This window comes from Macrobrachium rosenbergii, chromosome 54 (genome assembly GCF_040412425.1).
Source record: "Macrobrachium rosenbergii isolate ZJJX-2024 chromosome 54, ASM4041242v1, whole genome shotgun sequence".
NCBI classification, from domain to species: domain Eukaryota; kingdom Metazoa; phylum Arthropoda; class Malacostraca; order Decapoda; family Palaemonidae; genus Macrobrachium; species Macrobrachium rosenbergii.
This window is the reverse complement of record NC_089794.1, coordinates 62,344,223-62,357,416: the sequence shown is the minus strand read 5'-3', so window position 1 is coordinate 62,357,416 and position 13,194 is coordinate 62,344,223.

Sequence of the window (13,194 nt, the reverse complement as noted above, 5' to 3'; positions counted from 1 at the left end):
CACAAACAGATATCTAATATACTAACGCTAATAGAATCTCAACATCTTACCATTTACAATCGTTAATTTTTTCTCAACATTTATACCTTACCAATCAATCCTAGTCCTTAGAGAAATTTCTTTTGTCCAGTCATAAAATCTTAACATTGCCCATTCTTCAATCTCCTACCCAAGGAGTGTAAACTATCATATTCCCTTGTATCTTAGCCATACAGACGCACAATCTTCAAAATCTGCATAACGATTAACTCGGGTTATCCAAATTCCTATCTCACCTGTAACCAGTCCATCAACAGCGCTTATCAGGCACTACTGTCCAACATCCTGTCCTCTGCCTCAAGGACTGCTGGTCGACAGCCTCCTTCTGCGGGTAATCTGGAGTGTCTAAATTCCATTTGTTCCCCGATGAAGGATTCAGATTTACCCAAATAGACTTCATGTTTCATTGTTCTGACATCATTCTGGTTATGAATTTGCCTTATATACACCGGATGTCTCAAAGGAAAAACAGAGTTTGTTATTCTCCGTGAGGAATATTGATCTGAGAGTTTTCCAGTTTATTGGTTAGACAGAAATTTATAGGTATATGACGATGGAATTGTTTTTTGTTAAATGGAGCATTATTATTTAATTCATAGTACAAATATGTTCTTCATTGGCAGAACTCTCGGCTATACTGTCGTCTCCGACCGGCCAATGAAAAATTAGAGGAATTTATTTCTGGTGTTAGAAATTCATTTCTCGTCATAATGTGGTTCGGATTCCACAATAGGCTGTAGGTCCCATTGCTAGGTAACCAGTTGGTTCTTAGCCGCATAAAATAAGTCTAATCCTTCAGGCCAGCCCTAGGAGAGCTGTTAATCAGCTCAGTGGTCTGGTTAAACTAAGATATATATTTTTTTTTATCTTTTCAGGGAGAAATAATGCAAACAAAAAGAATGTGTTACAAACTGAGGGAGACTAATGTACTTTTTAATATCTGGGGTTCAAGGAGAAATCTTATTTTCCTAGCATCTTAAATCGTTTTATCTCGCACTCGATAAAATATTCAAATTTCATAATGTTAAATTGTATGGCTGAAAAAATTAAATAGCCATATGAGGAAAATACTTACTAACATACATATGTGCACGAATACATACACATATGCATTAATATATGTACAAAAGACAGACAACAGACTTAAATATATATATATATATATATATATATATATATATATATATATATATATATATATATATAAGTGAATGTTTCTATGTTTGTATATTTGTTTGTATGCATGTTTGTATGTTAGTTTGTAAAAAGTTTGTAACTTTGTGCACTATAGAAATTCGAACCGCTTGACCGATCTAGACAAAATTTGGCATGTAGCCATCATTTGACCCAACTTATATAATACGGTAGTTTCAAACCCGTACCATTGCCGACTTCCCCTTCCCCCATTCTCCTTCCCCCTTCCCTTTGTAACTTATGTGGTAAATTAACTCTACGGGTTTTTCATACATGTGCAAATAAACTCTATGGATTTATCATACCTCATTTTATGTACTCAATACCATAAAATATATATTATTGAAAATGCTCTTCTTTTCTGCGATTAATAATTCTGTATCAAGGTTTAGACAGTCACCACAGTAATACCTGGATAAAGTGGACAGTCACCATAGTGATACCTAGATAAACGGGACAGTCACCACAGTAATACCACTTGGATAAAAGAGACAGTCAGTACAGTAATACCTGAGTAAATGGAACAGCCACCACAGTAATACCTAGATGAATGGGACAGTCACCACTATAGTATCTGGATAAAATGGAGTCACCACCGTAATGCCTGGATAACAGGGACAGTCAGAACAGTAATACTTGGATAAAAGGGACAGACGGTACAGTAATACGGGACAGACGGTACAGTAATACCTGGATAAATGGGACAGTCATCGCAGAATAACACTTGGATAAAAGGGACAGGCAGTACAGTAACACCTGAATAAATGGAACAGCCACCACAGTAATACCTAGATAAATGGGACAGTCACCACTGTAGTATCTGGATAAAATGGAGTCACCACAGTAATGCCTGGATAACAGGAACAGTCAGAACAGTAGTACTTGGATAAAAGGGACAGACAGAAAAGTTATGTCTGGATAAAATGGGCAGACACCACAGTAATACCTGGATAAAATGAACAGTCACCACAGTAATACCTGGATAAAATGAACAGTCACCACAGTAATACCTGGGTAAAATGAACAGTCACCACAGTAATGCCTGGATAAATGGGACAGTCACCGCAATAATATCTGGATAAAATGGACAGTCGCCACAGTAATACCTGGATAAAATGACAGTCACCATAGCAATGTTTGGATAAAAGGGACAGTCAACACAGTAGTTCCTGGGTAAAAGGGACAGTCAGCACAGTAATACCTGTATAAATGGGACAGTCACCACAGTAATAACTGGATAGATAGAACAGTCATTACAGTAATACCTGGATAAACGGACAGTCAGTACAGTAATAACTGGACAAATGGGACAGTCAGCACAGTCATACTAGATAAAAGGGACAGTCACCACAGTAATATCTGGATAAATAGGCCAGTCAGCATATTAATATTTGGATAAAAGGAACAGTCAGCACAGTAATTCCTGGATAGGAGGGACTGTCAGCACAGTAATTTCTGGCTAAAAGGGAAAGTTAGCACAGTAATCCCTGGATAAAAGGGACAGTCAGCGCAGTAATTCTGGATAAAAGGGACAGTCAGTACAAGGAGGGGCAGGAAAATGTTTCTGAGTTTTTCAGAGTTTTCCCAGGAAGCGCCAGGTTGGTCAGCTTCATATATATATACTGTATGTGTGTATATATATATATATATATATATATATAATATATATATATATATATATATATATATATATATATATATATATATATATATATATATATATATATATATATATATATATATATATATGTGTGTGTGTGTGTGTGTGTGTGTCTGTCTGTATATATATATATATATATATATATATATATATATATATATAGAGAGAGAGAGAGAGAGAGAGAGAGAGAGAGAGAGAGAGAGAGAGAGAGAGAGAGAGAGAACATGTTCACAATTTTCGGTCGTCCTACACATGAGCTACCTGGGGAAGAGGTGTTAATGGTAAAAGATAGAAGTATATGTCATAATTTGTTTCAGTTTTCACTCTTTCCGTTATGTTAATCTTCTCATATATTGGAACGTAAATTCGTAGTAGGCTGTTCTTGGAACTCTCACTAAATATAATATTTTGAGATTGTTTAATAATTTACCGTATGAAAATTGGGGAGTATAAAAGAATGTTAGAAAATATAGAAAAAACTTACCCCAAACTAATAAAGCCTAAACATGATCTTTTATATTATATAAGGGGTTATAAAAGCGGATTTAAAATGTAAATAGCCTCACATAACAAAGTTTAGTAACGAAAATAAAAACCCGAGTTGAAAGGTAACTGAAATGCAGCTGCATAAAGAAGTGTAAAAACCGGTTGAAAACAGAATTTGAAATGTTATAAACAGCCGGGAAAATCATTGCATGAAACCGAGCATGAACGACATATCTCTCGATAGTCATCTCGTAAAGAATTCTCTTTGGAAAATCCATTACAGATAGCTGATGACGCGTGAAGTTTGGCAGAAGTTCCTCTCTTGTCGAAGATATAATTTTTGCTTTTTTTTCTCCAGCTCCTTTCCTTCAAGTTTTCTTGCTCATAAGTTTTTTCTTTCTCGGAAAGTAAGGTGATATGTATACGCGTGTAAAATTGTGTCTCTCGAAAAAATACATTTCATAAATAAATGTTCATTAACAAGTTATCAAAGGCCGTGAACTTCATGGAGCACTTCAGTGTTTATTGAGATATCGTAATGGTGCGAGGAAAAATTAATTCCTGGATGCACTGCTAGAGTTAAAAACATTGTTCTTGACGTACATTCTTATTAGACGCTGGAAAGGACGTTCGTTAACTTGACTATTCTGTATCTACGCCAATCTACATAACTCAGTCAATGAAGTCTGGTTTGATCCCCAAAAGAATTTTTGTTTTCTTTGTATGAAATACTCTAGGTGGATGAGAGAATTTGTTAATGACTGCAAAGTCCATCATACATGTGCGTGGATGGAAATCGTTTTCAGATTATTCGAACAGAATCTCCCAGCTGACACTTGATCCACTCACGCGCCATTTCCAGTCATCACTGCACCAGAAATCGACCACAGACGACTAAAGACTGGAATTGATGTGATTGCATCACTCAACAGATCCCTCGATGGAAAGCAGTTGCCATTAAACAGTCGTTTATGAATAGTGGGGAGGACTCACGACCTTTGCTTCAAGTTACTTGAGAAGGAGATGACTCAGGATCTACAGCCTCTGCTTCCCCTTCCGCAGCAGCCTGGTGCGATTGGAGGTTTTAGTTTCATGTATTAATTATAAGACATGGTTTTGTGCATAGGCATCCCAAGTTTTTGATTTCTCTCCATCGTTGCTGTGACAAATATTTTTCTCAGGGTTCTCATTCTGCAAAATAGATAAATAATTAATATAAAATTAATTAATTAATCAGCAAAGAAAGGTAAAACAAATTATAAATTAATTATGAGTAAACGAAAAAATAACCTAAAATAAAATAAAAATAATTAGATAAAGGAATACATGAATAAATAAGTAAATAAAATAAAAATAACAATTAAAACACAAATAAATAAGTAAATAAATGAATGATAAATAAATAAATAAATAAATAAATCAATCAATCAATCAATTAATAAATAAAAGAAATCAGAGCATAAGTAGATAGAAAATATAGTAGAAATTAGCAAATTTTCTTAGACAATTGAAAAATCACACAAAACTATGGCAAACATATGTGTAAATTGCTTACGACTGAGAACATTGAAGGGAATTAAAAGGAGGAAGTAAAGCGGAAAAGGCAGAAAAGAACACGAAAGAACTGAAAATAAAACATGGAAAGCGAAGAAAAATTACGTATAATTCTTAGACTTCTTTCAGTAGATATAGAATAATTTAGAGAGAGAGAGAGAGAGAGAGCTCAAAAATCGCCGTTCAAGAACACCTTTCTCCTTGTTAATGGATGGGATCCTCGTTCCGAGTTTCATATGTCTAACGAATATATATATTTATATATATGTACGTATATATACGTATATATATATACAGTATATGTATGTATATATATATATATATATATATATATATATATATATATATATATATATATATATATATATATATATATATATATATATATATATATATATATATATATATATATATATATATATATATATATATATATATATATATATATATATATATATATATTTCTGAATCACATCGGGATTGGTACTAGGTCTCTCAGTTAAAAATTACCACTTACCCACAAAGTTACACACACACACATACATATACATATCTATCTATATAAAGAGGAGTTAGAGTAATGGGATGAGAAAGTTAAAGCTATTGTGAATTTTCCAGTTCCCAAACCAGGAACAGATTTGTCTGCCCTAGGTATGTCGGGTTTCTTTCGGGCTGTTTTGTGCGGAATTTTTCTGCCAATAGCGTCTCCATTGACAGATTTGTTAATAGAAGACGTTGTTTGTTTGGGTGATAGTCAGCAATTAGCTTTGAGAAGCTTAAGAACGCTGGTGAACCTACCAGTTTTGAAGTTTCCAGATTTTAGTCAACTGTTCACCTTAGTGACTGACGCGAGTCAGGAAGGTATAGGTGCGTGTTTGGTGCAGAAATTTTGAGGGGAAGTTACACCCAATTGCTTTTTATAGCAGAAAGTTCAAAACGCGTGGTAGTAACGAAAGGCTGATGTCAGTTAGACAAGGAGGCTTTCGCAGTCGTCTCACCTTGTTCATTTTAAGATGTTGTTGTTGGGAAATAAAGTTGAGATTTTTACAGATCATCAACTGTTGTTAGAGCTTTTTATCAGTTTCTCAAATTTGTCGCCCAAGAGAGCAATGCTGGTTCCAACATTGAGAGATTTTGATGCAAACCTCAAATACATTGAAGGTAAGCATAATGTAGTTGCCGGCGCATTGAGCAGATATTTTCCGGTCGAGGATGAGGAAATATACATCGAATCCTGTGTGGGAGAAGAGAGAACATTTGCGTCTAATGTCTCTGACATAATTAGTAGTTCAGATATCGTAATGTAGAGGACATACACGTTTCTACAGTGCATACTTCGGGGAGAAATAGTGAGTCGGCAGTCTCGCGAGAGATTGTTGTTCGTGATATTGAGAGTATCGCTGTGTGTTATATTACGGGTGAGAATGTCACTTGGGACATAGGCTTGCTCGAACAAAAGCAAGATGAAGATAAATTGTTGTCAGATGCTAAGGCATTTCTTAGGGGAGTTTCACCGAAGAAAGGGTATGTTGACCTTTTTCTGGTCTAGAGTTGGAGAATAATTTATTGGTGAGGAAAGTTATGTAACTCATGGCTACTGAAGCATGGGTTAGATTACACAAATCATCGTGCCAGAGAGTCTAGTACCACAAGTTCTAGATATTGTACATTGTAAATTTGTCTGCTCCCATTTAGATGAGGACAAGACGTATGAAAAACGTCAGGTCAAAGTTCTTTGGAAAATATGTTTTCCGCAGTAGAAGCCTTTTTGTGAATATGCGCTATTTGCAATGCGAATAAGCCAGCTTGCATTTACAGTGTCGTGTCGTTTTGGGTTCATATCCCATACCACATAGGCTGTTTCAGAGAGTGCATAAGGATATTCTGGGGTAATCTTTCAGAGTCCGCTATGTGGTTATAGACATTTATTATAGTTGTTGATGAGTTAACTCGCTTTGTCGATTTTCCCACTGAAGTACAAAATCATTGAGGAAGTTGCTATAGCTGCCTTTTTAAGGGATAATTTGTCGATATGGTAACTCTCGGAATGTCTGATCACAGACAATGGTAGGAGTTTATTAATAAAGACTTTAGACAGTCTTGCAATTTAATGTGAATAAGAGCATCATAATCCCGTATAGACCTGGAAGCAAATGGGTTGTGTGGAGAGGGCGAATCGGAAAGTAATCGGCTTTACGACGGTGGGTGTCCTGATACACATTGGGACAGATCGTTGGATGAAGTGCGATATAGTATCAATACTAAGTGATGAATGATACAATTAAGATATCTCCAGCAGAAGCTTTGTATGGGTACGTTGAAAAGGACCTTTGATTTGTTACACAGAGCGAGTTCAAGGTGATGTTACGGTCACTTCGTTGGATAAATACAGCGAGAAAGATTTGCACATCAGTAAAGAACTTGAACTTAGTTAGCGTGCAATGGTAGAGAAAAGTAACGCGAAATCGAGGAGTAGCTTGATGGGTGATAGATGTTTGTTAAAGTGAATGTTCGAATGATCTGAATTATAAATTAAGTCCGAAGTTCCACGGACCTTTTGAGATTGTAGAGATCAAAAGAGGGAATAGATTTGTAGTTAAAGATGTAAATACTGGAGTGACGAAATTGACTCATATTTCGAAGTTGAAGAAAGTTGGGATGTAATGGAACGTTTGTATATAGTCATGTAGTGGAACGTTTGTATATAGTTAGAGGGATAAATGGGTTGATGTTTGTATATATATATGATATTTATTTTTTTTTGTCCCTTTGTCTATTTTAGATGTTGAAGTTCTTAATCATTTGTTTTCGAATGATTTGGGAATTGGTACATACAAGTTTATACGAGATTTGACCCAGGTGTTAGTGTATTATTGTTATGGTGTTATGATGAGCTTTGTCATCTGACGCAATATGTGTGTTGTTTAGGATTTTGGGGGGAGGTACTTAGTGCATATCGGACCGAACAAGTCTGATCTTTTTTTCGGGTTGGGATACGAATTTGAGTATTGGATTTTTTTTCAGTTTCTTTTTAAAAAATGAAGGAGCTGTATTGTGAGTAGTTGTAGTTGTTAAGATCATGGAGCGATTGCCATTACGTCAATTGCTATTTTGTTGAGAATTAGTCAGATGTTGCGAAATATTTGCTAACCGGAGTAGAACTTTCATGTCTTTTACGAGATGTGATACCTTTTAGTGTTTGGATAGGATTCTCGAGTATTTTTTTTTCTGTTGGATAGAATTTTTTTTATGAGTGAGTTCCGTAGAGTTGTGTGCTTAGTAGTGAGTTGACTGTGATTATTATTCTGAGATACAGTACCTGGAATTAGTTCATTAAGAGTGTTTGACTTTGCATTAGTAGTCTTATTTGGTTCAGTAACATGAAACTTTTGTTGTTAGACCTTTCGAGTGCTTTGAGACTCAGTAGTGACATGGATAGATTAGAGACCATGTTCATTTTGGGAGATCACTACCAAGGTTCGGGAGTTGATTATAAGACAAGTTGTACTTTAGTTAGAGAGAAGTGTGTGTGTGATATAGTATTTCTCTTCCAGTTGGTGAGTTGTATCTTGTGGGTGGTTGTGAATTATCATTAGTTCATGGATGACTCCAACAGAATGTGACTTTTGTGACAGTTCCTCCTGCGAGATTACTACATTGAGTCCACCAGTACGTTTCCTGGCCGTGTTTTGCAAGGAGTATGCAGTTACAATGATGTGCCAGAACAACAAGTCGACATCATTCGTTCCGAGAGTCCTGCTGTTCGATCCATCCCGCAGAATCCTGTTCACGGACTTTCTCGTACTTAGCCGTGCCGTATCTGGAACAGTTCAGAAGATAATTATGCGTTATACGCATAACGAGCATTTGGTAGTGGCGGTACCTACAACCAAGGTGCCAATGACTGTTCCACCGTTGGAAGACATCGACGATTCCGTGATGTTCGAGTATCAGGAATATATTATGCCGACAATTTTAATTGTCTTAATAGCTATTTTACTGATAATTCTTGTTGTGGGGGTAGTAAAGCTTATTCGTGTTTGTAAGATTACATGTAAAGGCTCTAAGAACACAACCCCAGTGACTTTGGAAGTGCGTCATGAGAGCAGTCCTTAAAGCTGCAGCAGTAGACATTGCTAATTGAGCATAGCCCTATCTGTTATGTTTTATACATATGCTTTGTTTTTTAGTTTTGTTGCTGAGGAGAGCGTAGACGCTCTTATGGGGTGGCCCAGTTCTATTTAAAGGACATATATATGCATTTCCCAGCTTCAATGCTTTAAGGTGTGATGAAAGAATTTTGAGCGAGATGGTACTGACCGAGCTGTCAGTTGTAAAATCTTTTGTATTCAGCAAGTAGTTTGATTCCTCAGCCCTCTGGCAGAGAAGCCTTGCAATATTGGTGGTCAGGTGATCTCCGAGCTATGTATATCTTCGTGAGTACGCAGGCTACTTTGATCTAGATACAAAATCTGCCCTAAAAGTGAGTTTGATCGGGTCATTAACGTGATGAAACTGCAATTGTCCAGTCATAGCTGGAGGGTCCAGGCTTTGAAATCGGCAGATAAGGTAGAGTCTCAAATCTCTGTTTTTATGGGAGAAAATTGAACTTGTGGATTTACCATGACTTTCTGATCACAGAACTTTTGAACTGGTGTGGGAAATTTAATATGAATATTCATACCTCTTTATATTATTATTTTGTTATGTTATTGTCATATATCTTGGCTGGTGCATTTTACACTTTCTAATATTGTGTTTTGCATTTCATATTTTTTGGAGTTTTCTATCATGTTTAATTCTTTCGACAGGATGTTCAGGACATGTTAACAATATGTAGAATTGTGGTAGACTGTTTTTTTGACATGACTTTTAGTTATTGATTTGTGAGTATGTGGAGATTTTGGGGATTTCCAGCAGGTTATTAGCCATAATGAGACTTCTTTAATCAGAAGTGCTTTGCAGTTTAGAGTTTAGTTATCTTACTCGATAATTCATTTATTATGCATTTTAATCTTTGCTTTGTTTTATTCATTTCTTGTTGGGTTATTTGAATAATAAACCTATTTTTGTAGAAACGATTGTGTTTCTTTAAATAGTCCATTTAATTACTGGTGAGAATGAGAGAGGTCGGGTGGATGAGCTTCGGAAAACGATGAGAGAGAGAGATTCGGGAGAGAGAGAGAGAGAGAGAGAGAGAGAGAGGGGAAAAAAAAATGTGAGTGTTATCATGGGTCGAATCTTTTCACGTCTTTTTCCTGAAGAAGATCGTTAGGATTACGCTACGTACACTTTCAAAAAAGTGTTGATTCTGTTCTGCAATATATATATATATATATATATATATATATATAAGTGAATGTTTCTATGTTTGTATATTTGTTTGTATGCATGTTTGTATGTTAGTTTGTAAAAAGTTTGTAACTTTGTGCACTATAGAAATTCGAACCGCTTGACCGATCTAGACAAAATTTGGCATGTAGCCATCATTTGACCCAACTTATATAATACGGTAGTTTCAAACCCGTACCATTGCCGACTTCCTTCCCCCCATTCCCTTCCCTTCCCTTTGTAACTATGTGGTAAATAAACTTCCTAATGTTTTTCATACATGTGCAAATAAACTCTATGGATTTATCATAATTATTTTATGTACTCATTACCATAAAATATATATTATTGAAAATGCTCTTCTTTTCTGCGCGATTAATAATTTGCATCAAGGTTTAGACAGTCACCACAGTAATGGCCCGGATAAAGTGGATGGTCACCATGATACTCTAGATAAACGGGACAGTCACCACAGTAATACCACTTGGATAAAAGAGACAGTCAGTACAGTAATACCTGAGTAAATGGAACAGCCACCACAGTAATACCTAGATGAATGGGACAGTCACCACTATAGTATCTGGATAAAATGGAGTCACCACCGTAATGCCTGGATAACAGGTACAGTCAGAACAGTAATACTTGGATAAAAGGGACAGACGGTACAGTAATACGGGACAGACGGTACAGTAATACCTGGATAAATGGGACAGTCATCTATATAACACTTGGATAAAAGGACAGGCAGCACAGCAACACCTGAATAAACAGAACAGCCACCACAGTAATACCTAGAAAGAAATGGGACAGTCAACACTGTAGTATCTGGATAAAATGGAGTCACCACAGTAATGCCTGGATAACAGGAACAGTCAGAACAGTAGTACTTGGATAAAAGGGACAGACAGAAAAGTTATGTCTGGATAAAATGGGCAGACACCACAGTAATACCTGGATAAAATGAACAGTCACCACAGTAATACCTGGATAAAATGAACAGTCACCACAGTAATACCTGGATAAAATGAACAGTCACCACAGCAATACCTGGATAAAATGAACAGTCACCACAATAATAGCTGGATAAAATGGATTAGTCACACAGTATCACCTGATAAAAATGACACACTATAGCAATGTTTGGATAAAAGGACAATAACACAGAACTCCTGGTAAAGGGGACAACAGCACAGTAATACCTGTATAAACAACAGTCACCACAGTAATAACTGGATAGATAGAACAGTCATTACAGTAATACCTGGATAAACGGACAGTCAGTACAGTAATAACTGGACAAATAGGCCAGTCAGCATATTAATATTTGGATAAAAGGAACAGTCAGCACAGTAATTCCTGGATAGGAGGGACTGTCAGCACAGTAATTTCTGGCTAAAAGGGACAGTTAGCACAGTAATCCCTGGATAAAAGGGACAGTCAGCACAGTAATTCTGGATAAAAGGGACAGTCAGTACAAGGAGGGGCAGGAAAATGTTTCTGAGTCCTTCAGAGTTTTCCCAGGAAGCGCCAGGTTGGTCAGCTAGTATATATATACTGTATGTGTATATATATATATATATATATATATATATATAAATATATATATATATATATATATATATATAAATATATATATATATATATATATATGTGTGTGTGTGTGTGTGTGTCTGTATATATATATATATATATATATATAGAGAGAGTAGAGAGAGAGAGAGAGAGAGAACATGTTCACAATTTTCGGTCGTCCTACACATGAGCTACCTGGGGAAGAGGTGTTAATGGTAAAAGATAGAAGTATATGTCATAATTTGTTTCAGTTTTCACTCTTTCCGTTATGTTAATCTTCTCATATATTGGAACGTAAATTCGTAGTAGGCTGTTCTTGGAACTCTCACTAAATATAATATTTTGAGATTGTTTAATAATTTACCGTATGAAAATTGGGGAGTATAAAAGAATGTTAGAAAATATAGAAAAAACTTACCCCAAACTAATAAAGCCTAAACATGATCTATTATATTATATAAGGGGTTATAAAAGCGGATTTAAAATGTAAATAGCCCCACATAACAAAGTTTATAACGAAAATAAAACCTGAGTTGAAAGGTAACCAAAATGCAGCTGCATAAAGAAGTGTAAAACCGGTTGAAAAACAGAATTTGAAATGCAAGTTATAAACAGCCGGGAAAATCATTGCATGAAACCGAGCATGAACGACATATCTCTCTCGATAGTCATCTGTAAAGAATTCTCTTTGGAAAATCCATTACAGATAGCTGATGACGCGGAAGTTTAAGTAGAAAGTTCCTTGTCGAAGATATAATTTTGGCTTTTTTTTTTTTTCTCCAGCTCCCTTTTCTCTTCAAGTTTTCTTGCTCATAAGTTTTTTCTTTCTCGGAAAGTATAAGATATGATACGCGTGTAAATTGTGTCTCGAAAAATACATTTCATAAATAAATGTTCATTACCAAGTTATCAGTCGTGAACTTCATGAAGCACTTTGAAGTGTTTATTGAGATATCGTAATGGTGCGAGGAAAAATTAATTCCTGGATGCACTGCCAGAGTTAAAACATTGTTCTTGGACGTACATTCTATTAGACGCTGAAAAGATGTCTTTTACTTGACTATTCTGTATCTACGCCAATCTACATAACTCAGTCAATGAAGTCTGGTTTGATCCCCAAAAGAATTTTTGCTTTCTTTGTATGAAATACTCTAGGTGGATGAGAGAATTTGTTAATGACTGCAAAGTCCATCATACATGTGCGTGGATGGAAATCGTTTTCAGATTATTCGAACAGAATCTCCCAGCTGACACTTGATCCACTCACGCGCCATTTCCAGTCATCACTGCACCAGAAATCGACCACAGACGACTAAAGACTGGAATTGATGTGATTGCATCACTCAACAGATCCCTCG